The sequence below is a fragment of the Coregonus lavaretus genome (assembly GCF_964263955.1).
Source record: "Coregonus lavaretus genome assembly, contig: HAP1_SCAFFOLD_2419, whole genome shotgun sequence".
Classification (NCBI taxonomy): Eukaryota; Metazoa; Chordata; class Actinopteri; order Salmoniformes; family Salmonidae; genus Coregonus; species Coregonus lavaretus.
The window spans coordinates 39,460-52,612 of NW_028166174.1; positions in this window are offsets into that span (position 1 = coordinate 39,460).

The following is a 13,153-nucleotide window of genomic DNA, read 5'->3' on the forward strand; positions in this document are numbered from 1 at the left end:
CCTCTAGTACTGCTAGAATGCTGCTGACCCTAGGATAACCTCTAGTACTGCTAGAATGCTGCTGACCCTAGGATAACCTCTAGTACTGCTAGAATGCTGCTGACCCTAGGATAACCTCTAGTACTGCTAGAATGCTGCTGACCCTAGGATAACCTCTAGTACTGCTAGAATGCTGCTGACCCTAGGATAACCTCTAGTACTGCTAGAATGCTGCTGACCCTAGGATAACCTCTAGTACTGCTAGAATGCTGCTGACCCTAGGATAACCTCTAGTACTGCTAGAATGCTGCTGACCCTAGGATAACCTCTAGTACTACTAGAATGCTGATGACCCTAGGATAACCTCTAGTACTATTAGAATGCTGCTGACCCTAGGATAACCTCTAGTACTATTAGAATGCTGCTGACCCTAGGATAACCTCTAGTACTATTAGAATGCTGCTGACCCTAGTACTATTAGAATGCTGCTGACCCTAGGATAACCTCTAGTACTATTAGAATGCTGCTGACCCTAGGATAACCTCTAGTACTACTAGAATGCTGCTGACCCTAGGATAACCTCTAGTACTGCTAGAATGCTGATGACCCTAGTACTATTAGAATGCTGCTGACCCTAGGATAACCTCTAGTACTATTAGAATGCTGCTGACCCTAGTACTATTAGAATGCTGCTGACCCTAGGATAACCTCTAGTACTATTAGAATGCTGCTGACCCTAGGATAACCTCTAGTACTATTAGAATGCTGCTGACCCTAGGATAACCTCTAGTACTACTAGAATGCTGCTGACCCTAGGATAACCTCTAGTACTATTAGAATGCTGCTGACCCTAGGATAACCTCTAGTACTATTAGAATGCTGCTGACCCTAGTACTATTAGAATGCTGCTGACCCTAGGATAACCTCTAGTATTACTAGAATGCTGCTGACCCTAGGATAACCTCTAGTACTATTAGAATGCTGCTGACCCTAGGATAACCTCTAGTACTATTAGAATGCTGCTGACCCTAGGATAACCTCTAGTACTATTAGAATGCTGCTGACCCTAGGATAACCTCTAGTACTATTAGAATGCTGCTGACCCTAGGATAACCTCTAGTACTATTAGAATGCTGCTGACCCTAGGATAACCTCTAGTACTATTAGAATGCTGCTGACCCTAGGATAACCTCTAGTACTGCTAGAATGCTGCTGACCCTAGGATAACCTCTAGTACTGCTAGTACTGCTGCTGACCCTAGGATAACCTCTAGTACTGCTGCTGACCCTAGGATAACCTCTAGTACTGCTAGAATGCTGCTGACCCTAGGATAACCTCTAGTACTGCTAGAATGCTGCTGACCCTAGGATAACCTCTAGTACTGCTAGTACTGCTGCTGACCCTAGGATAACCTCTAGTACTGCTGCTGACCCTAGGATAACCTCTAGTACTGCTGCTGACCCTAGGATAACCTCTAGTACTATTAGAATGCTGCTGACCCTAGGATAACCTCTAGTACTATTAGAATGCTGCTGACCCTAGGATAACCTCTAGTACTATTAGAATGCTGCTGACCCTAGGATAACCTCTAGTACTGCTAGAATGCTGCTGACCCTAGGATAACCTCTAGTACTATTAGAATGCTGCTGACCCTAGGATAACCTCTAGTACTGCTAGAATGCTGCTGACCCTAGGATAACCTCTAGTACTATTAGAATGCTGCTGACCCTAGGATAACCTCTAGTACTATTAGAATGCTGCTGACCCTAGGATAACCTCTAGTACTATTAGAATGCTGCTGACCCTAGGATAACCTCTAGTACTATTAGAATGCTGCTGACCCTAGGATAACCTCTAGTACTATTAGAATGCTGCTGACCCTAGGATAACCTCTAGTACTATTAGAATGCTGCTGACCCTAGGATAACCTCTAGTACTGCTAGAATGCTGCTGACCCTAGGATAACCTCTAGTACTGCTAGAATGCTGCTGACCCTAGGATAACCTCTAGTACTGCTAGTACTGCTGCTGACCCTAGGATAACCTCTAGTACTGCTAGAATGCTGCTGACCCTAGGATAACCTCTAGTACTGCTAGAATGCTGCTGACCCTAGGATAACCTCTAGTACTGCTAGAATGCTGCTGACCCTAGGATAACCTCTAGTACTGCTAGAATGCTGCTGACCCTAGGATAACCTCTAGTACTGCTAGAATGCTGCTGACCCTAGGATAACCTCTAGTACTGCTAGAATGCTGCTGACCCTAGGATAACCTCTAGTACTGCTAGAATGCAGCTGACCCTAGGATAACCTCTAGTACTGCTAGAATGCTGCTGACCCTAGGATAACCTCTAGTACTGCTAGAATGCTGATGACCCTAGGATAACCTCTAGTACTGCTAGTACTGCTGCTAACCCTAGGATAACCTCTAGTACTATTAGAATGCTGCTGACCCTAGGATAACCTCTAGTACTATTAGAATGCTGCTGACCCTAGGATAACCTCTAGTACTGCTAGAATGCTGCTGACCCTAGGATAACCTCTAGTACTGCTAGAATGCTGCTGACCCTAGGATAACCTCTAGTACTGCTAGAATGCTGCTGACCCTAGGATAACCTCTAGTACTGCTAGAATGCTGCTGACCCTAGGATAACCTCTAGTACTGCTAGAATGCTGCTGACCCTAGGATAACCTCTAGTACTGCTAGAATGCTGCTGACCCTAGGATAACCTCTAGTACTGCTAGAATGCTGATGACCCTAGGATAACCTCTAGTACTGCTAGTACTGCTGCTGACCCTAGGATAACCTCTAGTACTGCTGCTGACCCTAGGATAACCTCTAGTACTGCTAGAATGCTGCTGACCCTAGGATAACCTCTAGTACTGCTAGAATGCTGCTGACCCTAGGATAACCTCTAGTACTACTAGAATGCTGCTGACCCTAGGATAACCTCTAGTACTGCTAGAATGCTGCTGACCCTAGGATAACCTCTAGTACTACTAGAATGCTGCTGACCCTAGGATAACCTCTAGTACTGCTAGAATGCTGCTGACCCTAGGATAACCTCTAGTACTGCTAGAATGCTGCTGACCCTAGGATAACCTCTAGTACTGCTAGAATGCTGCTGACCCTAGGATAACCTCTAGTACTGCTAGAATGCTGCTGACCCTAGGATAACCTCTAGTACTGCTAGAATGCTGCTGACCCTAGGATAACCTCTAGTACTGCTAGAATGCTGCTGACCCTAGGATAACCTCTAGTACTGCTAGAATGCTGCTGACCCTAGGATAACCTCTAGTACTGCTAGAATGCTGCTGACCCTAGGATAACCTCTAGTACTGCTAGAATGCTGCTGACCCTAGGATAACCTCTAGTACTGCTGCTGACCCTAGGATAACCTCTAGTACTGCTAGAATGCTGCTGACCCTAGGATAACCTCTAGTACTGCTAGAATGCTGCTGACCCTAGGATAACCTCTAGTACTGCTAGAATGCTGATGACCCTAGGATAACCTCTAGTACTATTAGAATGCTGCTGACCTGTGACCTTATAACAACCTGTAATTACATCACAAGCTCCACCTATAGATTATATTGATTATTGATTAGATCCTGGACAGTGACCTGAGCCTCTGATTAATAATAATAATAATAATATGCCATTTAGCAGACGCTTTTATCCAAAGCGACTTACAGTCATGCGTGCATACATTTTTTTGTGTATGGGTGGTCCCGGGGATCGAACCCACTACCTTGGCGTTACAAGCGCCGTGCTCTACCAGCTGAGCTACAGAGGACCACAACCGATTAAGTAACAGAACAGTCAGACAGAACAGCCAAGGAATGTCATTAGGCTGGACCATAGAAATATAGTTACAAGAACGGGACCTGGAGCCTCTGACCATTGACTGGAATATGGATGTCCATTCTAGTAATTGCATTTCTATGGGTTAGACTTCACGTCAGAAGCCCTAGAGTCTTATTGAATCTGAGACCCATTAGAACGGCCATTGGGAAGGAGGCCATTAAAGTCTCTCCATTGGCGTTTAGGCCCGGTGACCTGCCAATCATCACGGTGAGAAATAGCCCTATCTTCTACCCCTGTGTCCGGCTTAATCCTCAGCCTCTTGAGTGGGACGATTAGCAAGCCTGGCTCGTTAGGCCTCCTTAACGAGGTCGTACTGATAAAGATGGTTGGGTAGCGTTAGGGCTTGGCGGTAAACCGTATTTAATATATACTGAACAAAAATATAAACGCAACATGTAAAGTATTGGTTTCATGAGCAGAAATAAAAGATTCCTGAAATGTTCCATACGCACAAAAAACGTATTTCTCTCTAAAATGTTGTGCACAAATTAGTTTACATCTCTTTTAGTGAGCATTTCTCCTTTGCCAAGATAATCCATCCACCTGACAGGTGTGGCATATCAAGGAGCTGCTTAAACAGCATGATCACACTAAAATGTGCAGTTTTGTAACACAAAACAATGCCACAGATTTGAGTGAGCGTGCAATTGGCATGCTGACTGCAGGAATGTCCACCAGAGCTGTTGCCAGATAATTTAATGTTAATTTCTCTACCAACGTCGTTTTAGAGAATTTGGCAGTACGTCCAACCGACCTCACAACCGCAGACCACGTGTAACCACGCCAGCCCAGGACCTCCACATCCGGCTTCTTCACCTGCGGGATCGTCTGAGACCAGCCACCCGGACAGCTGATAAATCTGTGGGTTTTGCACAACCGAAGAATTTCTGCACAAACTGTCAGAAACCGTCTCAGGAAACACATCTGCGTGTTCGTCTTCCTCACCAGGGTCTTGACCTGACTGTAGTTCGCCGTGGTAACCGACTTCAGTGGGCAATGACCACTGGCACGCTGGGGAAGTGTGCTCTTCACGGATGAATCCCGGTTTCAACTGTACCGGGCAGATGGCAGACAGCGTGTATGGCATTGTGTGGGTGAGCGGTTTGCTGATGTCAACGCTGTGAACAGAGTGCCCCATGGTGGCAGTGGGGTTATGGTACGGGCAGGCAAAACTACGGACAACATACACAATTGCATTTTATCTATGGCAATTTGAATGGATAGAGATACCGTGACGAGTTCCTGAGGCCCATTGTCGTGCCGTTCATCTGCTGCCACCGCCTCATGTTTCAGCATGATAATGAACGGCCCCATGTCGCAATGATCTGTATACAATGCCTGGAAGCTGAAAATGTCCCAGTTCTTCCATGGCCTGCATACTCACCAGACATGTAACCCGTTGACCATGCTTGGGAATGCTCTGGATCAACGTGTATGGTTTTTTGATCCGCGCCCCTACTTTGTTTTTTAAGGTATCTGTGACCAACAAATGCATATCTGTATTCCCAGTCATGCGAAATCCATAGATTAGAGCCTAATTAATTGGTTTTAATTGATTGATTTCTTAATATGAACTGTAACTCAGTAAAATCTTTGAAATGTTTCCATGTTGCATTTAGTTCAGTGTATATACTGTATATTTTTTTTACCAGGTAAGATAACTGAGAACATATTCTCTTTTACAGCAACGACCTGGGGAAGAGTTACAGGGGGAGGAGAGGGGATGAATGAGCCAATTGAAAGCTGGGAATGATTAGGTGGCCAGATTAGGAATTTAGCCAGGACGCCGGGGTTAACGCCCCTACTCTTACGATAAGTGCCATGGGATCTTTAGTGACCACAGAGAGTCAGCACACCCGTTTAACGTCCCACCCGAAAGACGGCACCCTATGCAGGACAATGTCCCCTTCACTGCCATGGGGCATTGGGATCTCCTTTAGACCAGAGGGAAGACTGCTCCCTACTGACCCTCCAACACCACTTCCAGCAGCATCTGGTCTCCCATCCAGGGACCGACCTGGACCAACCCTGCTTAGCTTCAGAGCCAGCCAGCCGTGGGATGCAGGCTGCTGGCCAACTATGTACTTTTATTGATGCGCGGACCCGTTTTTAGATTTTTTACTTAACCTTACATATCGTAATTTCAATATTTTGGTTTGTTAAAGGTAGACTCAGCGAAATGACGTTGCCACGAGCAGCACCGCAGATAGTGAGACGAGCGAGATGCAAGACTTCGCCTCTCACACGGTCACACACAGTACCTGTTCATGTGCACGGGTTCGCTTCACGCTGTTCAGTGTGGTAGCCAGGGCACCAAAACAGTGGAGAAGTTAAGCCTCGCGCTTCAACGCTCTTAGTTGTTGCCGAAATTGACCCACTACGCCGTTTACTTTCTGCACCTACGTCTTATTGCTGAGTCTACCTTTAAGTGTAATAACCTCGAACAATGATGTCATCCGTTCTTAACGCCAGTAGGAGAACTGCTAACTTGCTAGCGCATATTATGTACTTTTCTGCCAAAAGGACCCTATAAATCCGCACACTGCCCCCTGGTGAAAGTAAGAACTGCCATTGAATACGTAAAAAATACATGATCATAGAGGATAATAATTATTCTGATAAAGGAAAAGTGACTTTTTGATACAAAGACAAAACCAATGTTTATAAATGATAACATGTGCAGGAAATGCAGAAATTGATCAAATTTGATTTAACAGTATACAACAATCAGAAGAGAGAGACCCATTTTTAAAACCACTTGGAATGTATTTGTTGAAATTACAAAAGCACAGTGTAAGGCAAAATTGCCCCCCCCCCCCCCCCCCCCAATATTCCGAGGTCTTCCTGTCCAATTCTGCAGCCCTGCCTGTGGCCCTGGACGGTCTCCGGCTCTTCAAAACTATTAATGCTACAGAAAAAAACATGAACATGTACACTGTTATTAGGATTATATTTTAATGTTCAATACATCGTCTTTTACTGTATAACCAATAATGATTTTCATGCGGAAGAGTCGAGTGTAACACTTCTACAATCAATACACACAGCCAATACGTCATATCCATAGCTCTCGAGAATCAAGGGGCTAGCTAGCTAGTATAAGAGTCGGAGAAGGCCAAAGGGACTTGCCAAAGCCAAGGTTATTTTCCATGAATGCAGTGGTATGATAGTCAAAATGCATTATTTGTTTTATGCAAATGTGATTGATAGTACCTTAGCTAAGTTAGCTTGCTAGCTATTGTCAGATTGCTATAGAACATTCTACAAGGCAGGGAAGTTCACGGTAGTTATTATCAACCATGTAGCTAGCTAGCTACCTTGACATTGCTAACGTTAGCTACCTTTCTGGCTGACAACAACGTGCGTATTTATTATTACAATATAAATACGAGAATTATAGCTTGTATGTAACATTTCTAGTACCTGTTCTGAAAACATACAATCCACCTGCAGTGAAGCCACTCAACATTTACATTACATTTTAGTAATTTAGCAGACGATTCCATCCAGAGTGACCCACAGGATCAAGTGCCCCACTCAAGGGCACATCAACAGATCCCTCACCCAGTCGACTCGGGAACCCGAACCAGCGACCTCTCGGCCACTGGCCCAACACTCCCAACCGCCAGGCTGCCTGCCGCCCCAACCATCCAAGACCCCCCACAGCCCACCCCCCCGAAAACCACCCATCAACCATCCAAGACCCCCCCACAGTCCCACCCCCCCTCAACCATCCAAACAACTACCCACCCTCTCCGAGCCACCATCCCCGTCCAACCCAACCAACTACCCACCCCCTACGAGCCACCATCCCCGTCCAACCCAACAACGACCCACCCCCTCTGAGCCACCATCCCCGTCCAACCCAACAACGACCCACCCCCTACGAGCCACCATCCCCGTCCAACCCAACAACGACCCACCCCCTCCGAGCCACCATCCCCGTCCAACCCAACAACGACCCACCCCCTCTGAGCCACCATCCCCGTCCAACCCAACAACGACCCACCCCCTCTGAGCCACCATCCAATCCAACAATGACCCACCCCCTCTGAGCCACCATCCCCATCCAATCCAACAACGACCCACCCCCTCTGAGCCACCATCCCCATCCAATCCAACAACGACCCACCCCCTCCGAGCCACCAGCCCCGTCCAACCCAACAACCCGACGACAATAAAAAGAAATAAAGACAAGAACAAAGGAAAACAACAACAATGTAAAACAGAAGACAAGGACATTAAATTCAAACAGCAACGGCCAACTGTGTGTTTGTGTGCCACTATTTACAATGGGGAAAAAAGTATTTAGTCAGCCACCAATTGTGCAAGTTCTCCCACTTAAAAAGATGAGAGAGGCCTGTGCTTTTCATCATAGGTACACGTCAACTATGACAGACAAAATTAGAAAAAAATATCCAGAAAATCACATTGTAGGATTTTTAATGAATTTATTTGCAAATTATGGTGGAAAATAAGTATTTGGTCAATAACAAAAGTTTCTCAATACTTTGTTATATACCCTTTGTTGGCAATGACACAGGTCAAACGTTTTCTGTAAGTCTTCACAAGGTTTTCACACACTGTTGCTGGTATTTTGGCCCATTCCTCCATGCAGATCTCCTCTAGAGCAATGATGTTTTGGGGCTGTCGCTCGGCAACACGGACTTTCAACTCCCTCCAAAGATTTTCTATGGGGAAGAGATCTGGAGACTGGCTAGGCCACTCCAGGACCTTGAAATGCTTCTTACGAAGCCACTCCTTCGTTGCCCGGGCGGTGTGTTTGGGATCATTGTCATGCTGAAAGACCCAGCCACGTTTCATCTTCAATGCCCTTGCTGATGGAAGGAGGTTTTCACTCAAAATCTCACGATACATGGCCCCATTCATTCTTTCCTTTACACGGATCAGTCATCCTGGTCCCTTTGCAGAAAAACAGCCCCAAAGCATGATGTTTCCACCCCCATGCTTCACAGTAGGTATGGTGTTCTTTGGATGCAACTCAGCATTCTTTGTCCTCCAAACACGACGAGTTGAGTTTTTACCAAAAAGTTCTATTTTGGTTTCATCTGACCATATGACATTCTCCCAATCCTCTTCTGGATCATCCAAATGCACTCTAGCAAACTTCAGACGGGCCTGGACATGTACTGGCACTGCAGGATTTGAGTCCCTGGCGGCGTAGTGTGTTACTGATGGTAGGCTTTGTTACTTTGGTCCCAGCTCTCTGCAGGTCATTCACTAGGTCCAACCAAGCTGCTTACCTATTGCAGATTCAGTCTTCCCAGCCTGGTGCAGGTCTACAATTTTGTTTCTGGTGTCCTTTCAGCTCTTTGGTCTTGGCCAGAGTGGAGTTTGGAGTGTGACTGTTTGAGGTTGTGGACAGGTCTTTTATACTGATAACAAGTTAAAACAGGTGCCATTAATACAGGTAACGAGTGGAGGACAGAGGAGCCTCTTAAAGAAGAAGTTACAGGTCTGTGAGAGCCAGAAATCTTGCTTGTTTGTAGGTGACCAAATACTTATTTTCCACCATAATTTGCAAATAAATTCATAAAAAATCCTAAAATGTGATTTTCTGGAGAGAAAAATTCTCATTTTGTCTGTCATAGTTGACGTGTACCTATGATGAAAATTACAGGCCTCTCTCATATTTTTAAGTGGGAGAACATGCACAATTGGTGGCTGACTAAATACTTTTTTTCCCCACTGTACGTGTGTGTGTGTTTTGAATGCAAGTGCATGTTTGTGAGCGCTTGCGTGACATCAGCCTCAGGCGAACAGGCATTGGAAGTTACAGCCTACAGTTTGTTTACCTTCATTTCACCCCTCTCTCAGCAACTCCCCATTCCAACCCTCGGTTTCCCTCAGCCCACCTGTCCTTAACATCCACAGGCTCAGTCCCAACTCTGTTGCTCTGGGTTTCCACTGGATAACACGGCCACAACGTCAACATTGGCTATACTGGTTTCCACTAGATAAAACAGCCACAACGTCAACATTGGCTATACTGGTTTCCACTAGATAAAACAGCAACCCAATGTCTCCGAGCGGATGTTGACGCTACGTCTTCCCAGCGGCGACTGCCAATATGAGCTGTGGTTTCTGGGATATCGTGTTCAAATCTAGAAAAAATACAGCATTCTTGCCATTGGGGTCTCTAAAAGTAGATCATCAGATTCCAGCGTTCAAGTGTGGTGAAAGTCAAAGACCCATTATAAAACTCTAAACTTTATTCAAATTGCATTGCACCTCATTAATGAGATATTTTCCATTAAATTCCAAGAGCAGAACTCGTGCTGTGTCCTAATATGAGTCTAGAAGGCCTTCTCTCTCTCTCTGGGGAGACCTGACTGGCTTATTAGATATAACGGGCACAACGCCTTTTTAATTACCAACTCCAACTAATTAGACTTTCAATCATCATCTCCCTGATCTGAGAATTATATATATATATATTATTATTGTGATAGAACATGCAACTCCCACGGAGCTGAGAGCTGCAGGAAGGCAACTTCTAGTGAAAAGTGAGAGAGAAAGCAAAGTGTTTCAGAGTAAGAGTGCCGATCTAGGATCAGTTTGGCCTTTTAGGTCACAGTGAATAAGAGAACATGGACATGAGGGGGGACCTGATACTAGATCAGAACTCCTACTCTGAAAGGGTTTGTTAATACAGGCCACTAAGAGTGGAAGCAAAGCACCCCAGGACGTAACAAGAAGCACTGAAATTATAGAAATCTCCAGCAGGGTAGGGGAAATGTACGGTGTGTGTGTGTGTGTGTGTGTGTGTGTGTGTGTGTGTGTGTGTGTGTGTGTGTGTGTGTGTGTGTGTGTGTGTGTGTGTGTGTGTGTGTGTGTGTGTGTGTGTGTGTGTGTGTGTGTGTGTGTGTGTGTGTGTGTGTGTGTGTGTGTGTGTGTGTGTGTGTGTGTGTGTGTGTGTGTGTGTGTGTGTGTGTGTGTGTGTGTGTGTGTGTGTGTGTGTGTGTGTGTGTGTGTGTGTGTGTGTGTGTGTGTGTGTGTGTGTGTGTGTGTGTGTGTGTGTGTGTGTGTGTGTGTGTGTGTGTGTGTGTGTGTGTGTGTGTGTGTGTGTGTGTGTGTGTGTGTGTGTGTGTGTGTGTGTGTGTGTGTGTGTGTGTGTGTGTGTGTGTGTGTGTGTGTGTGTGTGTGTGTGTGTGTGTGTGTGTGTGTGTGTGTGTGTGTGTGTGTGTGTGTGTGTGTGTGTGTGTGTGTGTGTGTGTGTGTGTGTGTGTGTGTGTGTGTGTGTGTGTGTGTGTGTGTGTGTGTGTGTGTGTGTGTGTGTGTGTGTGTGTGTGTGTGTGTGTGACATATCTGCCAAGTGAGCTCACAGTGGCATTCTGTATACAAATTATCTCTCATCTCTGAAATTCAATTGGCTTTATTGCCACATTCATTGCCAAACCAAACATATAGACACATATCAAATCAATGATGACAGGTAGATAATATTAGGAAACATATTATTAATAATAATACTCAATGAGTAGTAGCATTTAACGGAACACTACAGTAAGAAATGAATGAGGACAATACTGAACTAGTTAGAAAGACACAGGTAGCGTTGTTATTCATCAGGTTGGTTGTTCCACTGGCTGTCCCTACGGGTGTGGCAGGAACCTATATGTTATTCATCAGGTTGGTTGTTCCACTGGCTGTCCCTACGGGTGTGGCAGGAACCTATATGTTATTCATCAGGTTGGTTGTTCCACTGGCTGTCCATACGGGTGTGGCAGGAACCTATATATTTTGCAGCTAATATGGCACCAAATGGGTTGTTCTCCCCAATAGATTTTCTCCTTTTCTGTTTTGGTTTCAAAAATTGTTGTATTTGTTTTCAATTTCAAAATGCAGCTCTGTCTCTCGACCTCTCTCTGAGGGCAAAGTGAGAACAACCTGTCCTCTGTGGGTAGCCAGATGTGTCTGTGATGGGCGCTTTCTATGGCCACGCTGTACACAGTCAGTGTTTTTCTCCGTTTTCCATCAGTCACGGTGGTTACATAGTCTTCCAACATATTTTTGCTTTGTGTTGATTTGGTTGGGCCAGATTTGACCGCTGTCCTGAGGCTTTGTTGGGTTGGTAGGGGCTGGTGAACTGAGCAGGGGGGGAGAGCAGAGGGAGTGAGAGAGGGCAGGGGGGAGAGAGGGCAGAGGGGGGGGGGGGGGGGGGGGGGGGGGGGAATGGAGAGGAAGGGAGAGAAAGCAGAGAGGGAGAGAAGGAACAGCAGTTTCCTCTTTTGAAAATTCTCTCGAATGCATTGACCTGGATCAGATTTATTTATGAGTAAAAGGCAGAGATCCCAAAGGAAAAAAGGCATTGGTTGCATCCACAATGGCACCCTATTCCCTATATAGTGTACTATGCCATATGGGCCTTGGTCAAAAGTAGTGCACTATATATAGGGAATAGGGTGCCATTTTGGGACTCATTCATTGAGACCGCCACTATTTAAGAGTTCCTATAAGCCTCCTCAGAGCTTCTACACTTCATACTGTAGTGGGTGTAAGAGAGCCTAGTAGTCCTCCAGGACTGAGCTCCCCTCCAGGCTCTCCTCAACTTGGCTGGGATACAGAAGTGTTACTGGAGGGGGGGTCGCAGTTCCGGAGCGACCCACTAGGTGTCATCCTCCGACAACCTTTAGGCACCTCCTCACTCACAGTCTGGACTAATCATGATCCTATTGGTCTCACCTGTGTCTACCTGTTCACCTGTGTCTACCTGTTCACCTGTGTCTACCTGTTCACCTGTGTCTACCTGTTCACCTGTGTCTACCTGTTCACCTGTGTCTACCTGTTCACCTGTGTCTCCCTGTTCACCTGTGTCTACCTGTTCACCTGTGTCTACCTGTTCACCTGTGTCTACCTGTTCACCTGTGTCTACCTGTTCACCTGTGTCTCCCTGTTCACCTGTGTCTACCTGTTCACCTGTGTCTACCTGTTCACCTGTGTCTACCTGTTCACCTGTGTCTCCCTGTTCACCTGTGTCTCCCTGTTCACCTGTGTCTCCCTGTTCACCTGTGTCTACCTGTTCACCTGTGTCTACCTGTTCACCTGTGTCTCCCTGTTCACCTGTGTCTACCTGTTCACCTGTGTCTACCTGTTCACCTGTGTCTACCTGTTCACCTGTGTCTCCCTGTTCACCTGTGTCTCCCTGTTCACCTGTGTCTCCCTGTTCACCTGTGTCTACCTGTTCACCTGTGTCTACCTGTTCACCTGTGTCTACCTGTTCACCTGTGTCTACCTGTTCACCTGTGTCTACCTGTTCACCTGTGTGTTTATGCCCTCACTTCCCT